The 11604-nt window shown below is 42.7% G+C and overlaps 1 long non-coding RNA gene across 1 annotated transcript; it reads left to right on the forward strand.

Annotated features, from left to right (window-relative positions):
• Window positions 1–838: 838 nt before the first annotated feature.
• LOC121031900 (uncharacterized) lies at window positions 839–5074 on the forward strand. Its single transcript, XR_005790956.1, has 2 exons — window positions 839–1593; window positions 4525–5074. It is a non-coding gene; the product is annotated as an uncharacterized LOC121031900 (long non-coding RNA).
• Window positions 5075–11604: the final 6530 nt, after the last annotated feature.

Below are 11604 nucleotides of genomic sequence, written 5' to 3' on the forward strand. Positions count from 1 at the left end.
AAATAAAAGAAACATTCTGTTTGTTTGTTTCTAAGTTCATTTTTACTTTATGAGAGTATCTTTGGTACATTTGAAAATGAAATTTTATAAGGGAGATAAAATGTTTTTAAAATTAAATCTCGGGGCGCCTGGGTGGCGCAGTCGGTTAAGCGTCCGACTTCAGCCAGGTCACGATCTCGCGGTCCGTGAGTTCGAGCCCCGCGTCAGGCTCTGGGCTGATGGCTCGGAGCCTGGAGCCTGTTTCCGATTCTGTGTCTCCCTCTCTCTCTGCCCCTCCCCCGTTCATGCTCTGTCTCTCTCTGTCCCAAAAATAAATAATTAAAAAAAAATAAATCAAAATCTATTTGTGGATGCCCCATATCAGTCCATACTTCTTAGAAATGCTTTGTAATGACATCAGCCCTCCTCCCCCTAATGTACACAAGTAAACCTTGTTTGGTGTAAAACAAAAACCCTTAGAAAACACAAAGAAACACAAAACCTTACTAAAGCACAGAGAGGAGGAAAAAAAACGTTATCGCCAATGTTTTGTGAATCCGCTTCCAGTCATCCGTGTGCACATACGCACAGACAAAAACCGGGTCGTGTCGTGTGCTGTTGTCCGCACCCCGCCTTCTTCCCGTGGTAATGCATGGTGCACATTCTCCTACAGCAGCCAATACTCAGCTGAAATATTTTTTTTAAATGTTTATTTCGAGACAGCATGAGCAGGGTAGGGGCAGAGAGAGGGAGAGAAAGAATCCCAAGAAGGCTGCGTGCTCAGTGCAGAGCCTGATGCAGAGTTCAACCCCATGACCATGAGATCATGACCTGAGCGGAAATCAAGAGTTGGACGCTTGACTGACTGAGCCAGCCAGGTGCCCCTGAAATATGATTTTCATTGCCCTGTAGTATTCTGTGGTATGAATCTGTCATTGTATCCTTGCCCAATCCCTTATGTTATTTTATACGTACTTTATCACTCAAACTGATGGTGGTTTTCTCAGGATAAAGCCCAGCAATGATATTGCTGCATCAAAGAGCACACTCATCCTCCAGACCTTATTATTACCCAATCTCCTCCGGGAAGGCTGGTCCCAAAGCACACGACCTCCATCTCTGTGTGAGAATCCTCACTGGGGCATTATCATTTCTTTGAATCATTGCGAATTCTATGGCAGTGAAAGATAGATTTGTATGTTCATTCTAGTTTATACTTCCAAATAAGAGTAGGGGTGAATACCTCTTCACATCGCATCTCCTTTCCTGATTTATCACAGGAATCATAATATAAGAAATGCCTGTTTCTTGGAGTAAATGCATTTCCCAGCCCAAGGTACTATATTAAGGTATTACAGATAATAAAAGTAACAGCGCCTTGTTATAAATTCTGGGTGAAGGCCAATGGTCTCTCGGTGTTTCTTCTTAATTGATAAAATTCAGTTGTCCGTCTTTTAGCTCAGAATCTTAAAATGCTTTCCAGATCCCAGGTAAACTTGTTAAAACACTTTTTAGGTACTTGTTTGTAGGAGTTCTAATCTGCCTCAGCAACTCCTGACCCTCCAGCCTCACCTCCAGTCTGGGAGTGATGAGAGCAAACCAGTCTGAACTCAGGTACCTGGTTATTTACCTAACTCATACACTTTGCTTATTTTTTTATTACTGGACTCTATTTTGATCTTTGTATTATTGAGTTGTCATTCTTTGAAGAAATTGCAAATGGCCCTATGAAGAAACCAGGTTACAGAAAAGCTGAATATAGTGAGATCCCATGTGTCTAAAACACACATATATTTATAGAAAGTCTGGAAGGAAATAACTAAATTATTAACAATTCTGCCTGAGAAGTAGGATTGTGAATGATTTTTCCTTTTTTTTTTTTTTTTAAGTTTATTTATTTATTTTGAGAGAGACAGAGTGCCAGTGAGGGAGGAGAAGAGAGAGAGGGAGGCAGAGAATCCCAGGCAGGGCTCCACACTGTCAGCATGGAGCCCAATGCAGGGCCCGAACCCGTGAAACCATCGAGATCATGACTTGAGCTGAAACCAAGAGTCGGACGCTTAACTGACTGAGCCACCCAGGCACCCCATGAATGATTTTTCTTTAAACATTTTTGCTTACGTGTACTTTCTATTTTTTTACAATAGATTAAAAAATAGCATCCCCAATTTCTTGCATAGTGGTGACATCTAACACCCACCCCCATCGGGCAGCACACAGAGACATCAAAAGACGTCAAAAGATGAGCAAACGATGTGAGTAGGTGATTAGCCACAGAAGGAGAAGCACAAATGGCCAATATGAAGAGGTATTCGTTCTCACTACTCGTTGGATGTCTAGATTAGAACATATGATTCCATTTTCACCTATAGAATTAGCAAAGATTTCAAGAAATGACAATGTCTAATGTTGGCAGGAGGCTGGAGAAGTAGGCATTCTCACACACTGACGGGGAATATACTCTGGAAATCAATTTGGCAGGAGCATATTACTTTTTGAACATGTCTGTGTACTTGTATATGCATTTAGGGCTGATTCAAATGCCAGGTTCCTTCATGTCAATCTGTGGTGATTTGAGACTTAATGAGGGGTGGAGCTATATCATTTCATCCAGCCCTGTGACCAGAGAGATACTTCAGAAGTGCTTTGGAGGGTGATTATGATATTGATAAATAGTTTAGCACCCTGAATGTACAAGCAGTCGTCAGTCATGGACAGAAAGCCTACTCAGCAGTCAGTGCCTTGCTAGATCTATGAGGGATTCAAGAAGAATAAGGTGGGGTTCCTGTTCTCACATCTGAACTCCAGAGTCAGGACAAAGCTCAGTCCAAAATGGGGAAGTGTGCAGGTAAGCTCGATTGTGAAGTAGAAACTTAAGGGCTCAGCAATCCGCCAGCTCATAATCATCCTTGCAGAAATAGCGAGGACCCTGGGGAGGAGGAGCTCCTGTCTCATTTTCCCTGCTCACTCCATCTTCCTCCCGCACTGATGCTTTGGTGAACACTTACCATGCAGCACGGCGGGTGCATCTGAGTTTGCCTTGTTTCCCTGGCAGGCAGTGAACTCTTTCAAGTGTAGCCCAGGGCAACCCAGATAGTTGATGAGGGAAAGTTTCTGTGTTGAAATATTCCAGGTGATAAATGTAGAAGGAATGATAGCGTTAGAATCTTACTATCTTGCAAAACGTCCGTGGAATAGTGGGTCTAGGCACTGATTGCTGGTGGTGGTTAACATTGTGAGGGACATCTAGTCATCAAGGGCCGCCAATGGGAATATGAAACACTACCTATGAAATGTTCTTGCATGGGTGCCTGGGTGGCTCAGTTGGTTAAGCGTCCCACTTCAGCTCAGGTCATGATCTCATGGTTCATGTGTTCGAGCCCCGTATCAGGCTCTGCACTGACAGCACAGAGCCTGGAGCCTGCTTCGGATTCTGTGTCTCCCTCTATCTCTCTCTCTGCCCCACCCCTGATTGTGCTCTCTCTCTCAAAAATAAATGTAAAGAAAGAAAGAAAGAAAGAAAGAAAGAAAGAAAGAAAGAAAGAAAGAAAAATATTCCTGCCAAACCGCTCTCCCCAAACCCCCCCAAAAAAACAAAACCCAAATCAGATTGAGCCTCTAAATCTAACATTTGATTTATGGGAAATTCAGGGGAGGAGCAACATGTTAAATAATACTAGAGGAATTCAATCAGAAGAATCCAAAATGGGGGAACTCTATGGAAAAATGTCCCTTATTCTTCAACAAGTAACAAGGAGGAAGAAAGGAGGGAAGAGGAAACTTTAGGTTAAAACTTTAGGCATATCAGTCAAATGCAGTATGTGGACCTTGCTTGGATCCTGATTTAAACAAACCAATTATTGGGGCGCCTGGGTGGCGCAGTCGGTTGAGCTTCCGACTTCAGCCAGGTCACGATCTCGCGGTCCATGAGTTCGAGCCCCGCGTCAGGCTCTGGGCTGATGGCTCGGAGCCTGGAGCCTGTTTCCGATTCTGTGTCTCCCTCTCTCTCTGCCCCTCCCCCGTTCATGCTCTGTCTCTCTCTGTCCCAAAAAAAATAAATAAATGTTGAAAAAAAAAATTAAAAAAAAAATAAACAAACCAATTATTAAAAATATATATATAATTATTAAATTAAATATTAAATTAAATTAATTATAAATATAATTAATTAATTATAAATTAATATTTATAAATTATAAATAAATTTATTTTAAATTTATAAAAAATAAATTATAAATTATATTAAATTAAATATATTAAATTATTAAATTAAATTAAATATATTAAATTAAATTATTAAATATATATATATATAATCATGGCAATTTACTACTAAGGGGGCTATCTGATATTAAGGAATTAGTGGTGAATCTGTCAGACATAACAATGTTGCTGTGGTTTTGTAAGCCCTCCACCACCCCGCTTTTTAGAGGCATAAACTTAAATATTTACAGATGGAAAAAAGAAGAAAGGCTGGCGATGGAAAGGGAGATGAGAATAAATGAGTAGGTATTAATTCTCCTGAACTACCGGATGTGATTGCAGGTTGACTGGGGAGTGTGACACCCTCTTCCCCGATCCTTTCCCTTTGCCACAAGCTCTGACTAAAGCATGCCTGAGACTGTCAACTGAACAAAATGTGCCCTCGAGAAAAAGAACACACTAGCAAAATGCAGTACTTCCATCACGTGCAGAAAACTGGAATCCGCTTCAGACCGTGCCCGCGGCGGCGGCGGTCAGGCCTCCCGCGGATCCGGCTGATAGCACACTTCCTGCTTCAGGGACTGTGTTCTTTTGTGTGGCTTCTCTGAGCCCACCGCCTGGATAAATCTGCTGCTTTCTACCCAGATGCTGTTGCTTCACTTGGAAACAATTATCTCCTTCTCCACATGCACCCTGTTCCCTTCACCCACATCCCTTATCATGCCATGATAATCACACACTGAAGCAGATGTAAAAGGCACAAATGGAGCATTTGCTTGCCAACTCGAGAGCCTTGTGTCATTGCACACAGAGAAGAAAGTGAGGAGGAGCCCTATCTGCCATCGCAGGACTCACACTGGAACATGTACCCATTAAAGAACAATTGAGTGGATTTTTTAGAGCTAGAATTTTTTTCCCCCATTAGTTCTCGCAGCAAACCAGGAAGAGTGGTAGTTATAGTTGCTGGCTTTTTAAGCCAGGACCCTAAGATACAGAGCTGTTGTTACCAGTCTAGAATTATGTTTGTCTTGTGAAATCGTTTGCGAATCCACAAATAATTACTGCGCACCTGCTGGGCCAGGTTCTGAGAATATTACTCCCATTACGAGGTAGACACGGTCTGTGTTCCACATGGCTGGAGCTTCTCTGGGCAGAGGGTGGAACGAGAGGGAGTTAGCAGGGACTGACTAGACGGTTTGAGCTTTGTAGGTTGCAGGGATTTTGTCTAATTGGATGGGAATCCGGTGGAGGGTTGTAGGCAAAGGAGTGACACGATCCCATTTATGTTTGAAAAGATTATTCTGGCTCCTGTGTGGAAGATGGGCTGAGGTTAGGGTTGGAGGGGTGGAGAATAGAGGCTGGAGGTCAATTAGAGATTACAGAGGTGGCCCAGGAGAGGGAAGGTGGTAAGCTGGACCAGGGATGGATTCTAGATAAGGCAGAGTTGGCAGGATTTGCTGATGGATTGGCTGTTGGGGAAGAGAAGAAAGAGAGCAAGGAAGTCTCTAAAGTTTTTGGCCTGAGCAATTGGGTGTTTGGTATTTCCATAGGGCAGAATGGATGAAAAACAGGTTGAGGGAGAAATCTTCACTTCTGTTTTTGGACTGTTAACTTTGAGACATCAATCAGTCATCCCTGTGGAGTTGAGTTGGCGTTTGGATAGAGAGATCTGGAGTTCTGGGGAGAGACCTGAGGTGGAAATACAGATTTGGGAGTCAATGGCTCTCGGATTGGTTAAGATTACCTAAGGAGAGTGAAGATAGAGAAGACAAAGGACACTCTACATGTAAGGGGGCAGAGGAGGAGCAAACAAAACGCAGCAAATCCCTTACGTGCTCCAGCAGCTCACCCCGCCTTCAGAATGTGCCACAAGCCAGTGAGGTACGAAGAAACACATGATGGAGAGAGTCATGGTAGACAAGAGAAAAGAGCCTGCCATGAAGTAGGGGTGGCAGCTGGGCAGAAATGCTGCAGGACGAACTGGTACGATAATAACAGAAGTGACTGCCAGGGTTGGGAACATAGAGGTCCACTGTGCAGGCTCCAAGTGTGGCGCCCCCTTGATGAGGGCTGAGTAGTGAAAGGCTGGCGAGAAAGTGGAGACCAAGCCTCTGGCCAGTGCAGAGTTTGCCGTGAAGGGAAAGGAAGAAATGGCTCAGGAGCTAGGGGAAGATGTGCTGTCAAGGAGGTGAAGCTTTAGTGTTGGATTGTTTGGATCTTTGGCTTTTAGAGATCCGAGGTTAAAGAACGAGTCTGTGCTGACACAGGGCAAACTGATGATTCAGGAGAGAGAGAAGGGATACTTGTAGGAGGTGAGAACCAAAGGTTGGGAAGCATAGGTTGGGGGTTGCCCTTAGAGAGAAGAGACATCTGTCATCACAGCAGGGAAAGCAGAAGGTGTGACATTCTTTCTCCAAGTCTCTTTGACGCTCAGAGGCCCCTGGTGTGTGCACCACTTGAGCAAGGCCCGCTCTCTGAATTGTCAGTAGAGGAAACCAGAGACCAAAAATTCTCAGCCCAGAGGAGTGCCTATAGCTAATGATGGACTTTCAGACACCACACTGGAAAGACATAGCTGGGCTGTGAAGAGTGTCTTGTTGGTTTCCCTGAAGCCACACTTTTTGGGTGATCATCTATGCCATTTAGGTATAAGACTGGCCATGGAAGTTGCATCATTTTTTCCCATAGGATCCCTTAACCAAGTCATGAGTCCTCAAGCATTAAAAGGAATAGCACCTGAGCCCTGAGCTGGCTTCACCTCTGTAGATCTTCTTATTTTTTTATTAAAAAAAATTTTTTTTATTAGTTTTCTTCATTTTTGAGAGGCAGAGACAGACAGAGCGCATGTGGGGGAGTGGCAGAGAGAGAGGGAGACACAGAATCTGAAGCGGGCTCCAGGCTCTGAGCTGTCAGCACAGAGCCTGATGCGGGGCCCGAACTCACGAACTATGAGATCATGACCTGAGCCGAAGTCGGATGCTCAGCCGACGAAGCCACCCAGGCGCCCCACCTGTAGAATTTATTTTGTGCCCTGGGGTTGTATTTTAAGACTAAGTTCATTGCCCTTTTAGAATTGACTCCCAGGGGAAAGATTGTGTCTCCCCAAAATTTACCATAATTACTTTCATGAGGAAACAAGAATATCTGACCAATCATGGTTTCCTTTTTCTTTTGCTATAAGAACTCTCAGAAATAAATGTAATGCTTGATCACAAGAACTTAGAGTTTTGACCTCTTAGGTTTTTATTTTCTATTTTTATATCTTTTCTTTTGTTTCATTTTTTATTATTTTTTTTACTTTGAAATAATAGCAGATTCACGTGCAGTTTTAAGAAATAATACCAAGGGATCCTGTGGACTCTTTGCCTGGTTTCTCCCAATGGTGACATCTTACAAAACTATAGTACAGTTTCACAACCAGATATTGATACTGATTCAGTCAAGATGCAGAACATTCCATCTCTCCAAGAATGCATGATGCTGCCCTTTTATAGCTACTCTCTTCTGTCCCCACCGTCTCCTTAACCTTTGGTAATTGCTAACTTGTTCTCCATTTCTATAGTTTCGTCATTTCAAGAATGTTATATACATTATGTAACTTTGGGGGATTGGCTTTTTTTCACTCAACATAGTTTTCTGGAAATTCATTCAAGTTGTTGCATGTGTCAGTGATTTGCTGCTTTGTGGATGAGTAGTACTCTGTGACGTGGATGTAACACAGTTTATTTAATTCATCCTTTGAAGGGCATCTGGGTCATTTCCAGTTTGGAGACTATCACCAATAAGGCTGCTACAAACATTCATGTACAGATTTTGGTGTGAATGTGAGTTTTCACTTTTCTGAGCTTCTATCTTTTCTAGTGAATTGTATTAGGTCTTTTTCTGTGAATGAATAGTATATAATCATCAATAAACAAAGGCCATCTACTTTCTTCTTCGTGATTGCTATTAGCATGCTATTACCCTCTATCTTCACAGCTTCCCAGTCTCTGACTCCTCTCATGGGCTGGAAAAAAGCAGATGAAAGTTGGAAGAGTTACGTAGCATGTTTGTGGGTCAAGTGGAGCCTGGGTTCTGGTATATGGTCTCAACTCCTGGCTTTTATATGAAAGCTGCTGCAGTTCTTAAGATACAGTTTATTTTTATTCTTCTCTCCAGGATTCTGGACTCTAGCAACCATGTTGGTTTCAAGTGGCTTGTGTAGAACAGGCTCAGAGATGTGGTTGGGCATTCTTTCATGTATGTAGGCAATCAAAAGTCCTAAAGGAGATGGAAGCACAGTTGACCCCCTAGCCCCACTTCAGGCTGGGTGTAAGATTTGAAATTAAGATAATCACTTCATGGAACCATGGTTTATACCATCTCTGCTGAAAAGAATGCTGGATTCAAAGAAAGAGACAGAATGAATCCACCATGAAACCCAACCCAATATTTTTGTTGAAGCCACATCGGATAGACCATCGATGGAGGAATGAAGGATGGGAAAACACGTGCACCAGTTCATTTTCTAGAACGGTCCAAAGTGACGCATACAGGGGTGCCTGGGTGGCTCAGTCAGTTATGGGTCTGACTCTTGATCTCAGTTCCGGTCTTGATCTTGGGGTCATGAGTTCAAGCCCTGTGTTGCACTCTGCGCTGGGTGCGAAGCCTACTTAATAAATAATAGGTAAATAAATAATAAAGTGACACATACAGCTAGATATGGCCCTCACTCTGCTCTACTAGCATAATATCTAGAAGCCAAATTTTATTTGCCCATTTATTTCACTCAATGCTCTGCTCACTGGGTGCCCGGTTCGGGTGGGGGCTGGAAACTGAGGAATTAAGATGTTCTTCCTAAGTTCAAGGAGCTCACGGTCCAGTGGGAGAGGCAGATAAATGTGTAGATAGTCATGACATGATGCACCAAGTGCTATTCTAAAGTTTGCAAGTAGCAGTGGTGACAGCAGCAGCCTCCAGTGATGAGGGGGTGGCGTCAGCATTGGGTGCAGGAATGTGGCCTTGCCTGTGGTTGTGACTAATCGTCTGCCCTCCCTTTATTCTTGTCTGTTTTCTAAGCTTTCCTGATAATTCTACCCAGTATCTTCCCAGTAAATTATCTGTCTACTTAAATCAACCAGACAGTGTTGATGGAGAGATAGGCCACTGGTCTCAGGTTCTTAGGAAAACTTCCAGAATTGTTTTTTTGTTTTGTTTTTGTTTTTGTTTTTTTTTGCGTGTAAATGCAGGACGAAGACTTACATGGTATAAAATGTTGAAATACTTCCATGTCAGTTGGTAAATAGACACTGGCTCTACCCCCATGGGACCCCAAACTCCCTGGTCCCTCCCTTCATTCCCTGTCCCCTATGATCTGTCATCTCAAGGGGTTACACCAGGCAGAGGTGCTCTGGTGGCATTCTTCCTGATTGACAGGTGCTTCTGGTGAAGCACCTGAATGTATGCAGTATACACATATAGGTGGATGTATGTAAGTATGTGGAAGGTGTATATTCATGACAAATTCATCCCAATGGGGTGAATCCTACTACACACACATACTACTACACATTCTGTATGGCTAATGTGAGATCTTTCCATATCAGCACTTGTAGCCTTTTCAAATGGCTCCTTGGCAATCCATTCCGTGGATTTAACCGTAAATGATTTAATCAGTTTGGGGAGGTTTCAAAAAATAGGGATGCCCTGCCCCCATTTCTTAACACCAACTTCAAGATGAAGATTCAGGAAGTCTAGGAAAGGGTTGACTCTGTGAATTTTCCAAACTTTCCAGGTGGTTCTGATTATCGGCCAGGTCTGGGATTTTTTTGGCAGAAGCAATGCATCAGTTCACCCTACAAATATGGAAAGCCCACAAAAAGCCATGAAGCTTCATTTTTTAAAAGAAGGTCTACCTTCTCCTCTCTGGGGCACAAGATATAAAATAAACAATATAAAAACCTGTGTTTAAAGGCTTCCAATACTTCAGTTCATCATTGCCCTGGCTTGCTACCAGACTGTAAATTTTCTCTGGTTAGCAATAACTAAAAGGAATGCCATTCTGGAAGCAAGATGAGGGGCAGAGACCTCTCAGTAAGTTCCAGATATCGAGGCCAAGCTTTTGCTTCTTCCAAAGAACACTGCTGTCCCTCCTGTATTTAGAATAAATTCAACTTTGATTGTCCTCCAGGAACTGAGCAGTGGCCAAACATCAGTATTTCTTCAGATTTGGAAATGAATTTTGATTGTTTCTTCATAAGTCGGCATAATGCTTAGATAATCAACTGCAGTTCTTGGCAAATATTAAAATGTGAACTCAGTTCACCACTCCCAGACTATCTGGAAACCAGGAAAGTATATTTATGGGAAAAGAGGTTTATATAAATACTTTCTTCAGTGACCCACATGATGGAGTTGAGAATAAATATCTTGCTTTTGGTGGATGATACCAAATTAGGTGGAGCTGGCAACATCCCAACACTGAGAACTAAACTCAATATGACCCTTTTAGATTGGCCTTGACAAAAAAAAAGATTCGCACCATAAATACAAGATGAGAAATGGCTCACAAGCACTATAGTAAAAAATAAAACGTTACAAAGTTTCAAAGTTAACAGCTGGGTCGCAACTCCAAAGTTAGTCAGCAATAGGGAAAATATTGGGAAAACAAAAGAACATAATGCTGGAATGTTAATGTGGAGAAGATAAGCACAATTTCTGAATACTTTCCCACATATGGCCTTCGTAGGGCCTTAGCTAGAGAACACGCCTATCCAGTTAGGGCCTTCATAATTTGGGAAGACTATCTAAAAACAATTCAGTGGGCCCTGAGAACTGTGGGTGGCTGAGATAACCAGGGGTGGGGTGGAGAATCTCTAAGGGACATTTTAAGCTAAATGGAATTAGTAAACATATCAGAAAGAGAACTCAAAAACGGCCTAAAAACTATCTTCTCATATTCATGGCATGATTATAAAGAGAGTGTTGAATATCTTTTTCTCTCTTCCACAGAGGGCACACCTGGAAATCAAGAGGTAAATATTAATAATTCAGATTAAGCTAGGTCTAAGGATGAGTTTGCTTGAAGTAGATTAGTGGGCCGGTGTGTCGTAGCTGGAGAGCACAGAGCATGGACTCTGGAGCCAGACTGCCCGGGTTCACAGCCCGTTCCACCACTTACTCCCTGTGAGGCCTTGGGCAGGCCTTACTTTCCCTCAAGCTACCTCACTTTTCCATGTGAGTAGTGGGGAAGCCAAGAGCGTCAGCCTTATAACATCATGGGAAGGATGGCATGAGATGATTATGCAAAGCCCCAAGAAGTGTGTGGTTATTGGCTGATGACTATGGATAGGAAAACTTCTAGAACAGGCTCCTGGAAGTGATTCTTGAGTCTCTTCCTAGGCATTTGAAAGACTATCTCAAACTAATGGTTAAATCTGTAGT

The sequence above is a fragment of the Herpailurus yagouaroundi genome, unplaced genomic scaffold, assembly GCF_014898765.1.
Source record: "Herpailurus yagouaroundi ecotype Mexico unplaced genomic scaffold, PumYag 141, whole genome shotgun sequence".
Lineage (NCBI taxonomy): Eukaryota > Metazoa > Chordata > Mammalia > Carnivora > Felidae > Herpailurus > Herpailurus yagouaroundi.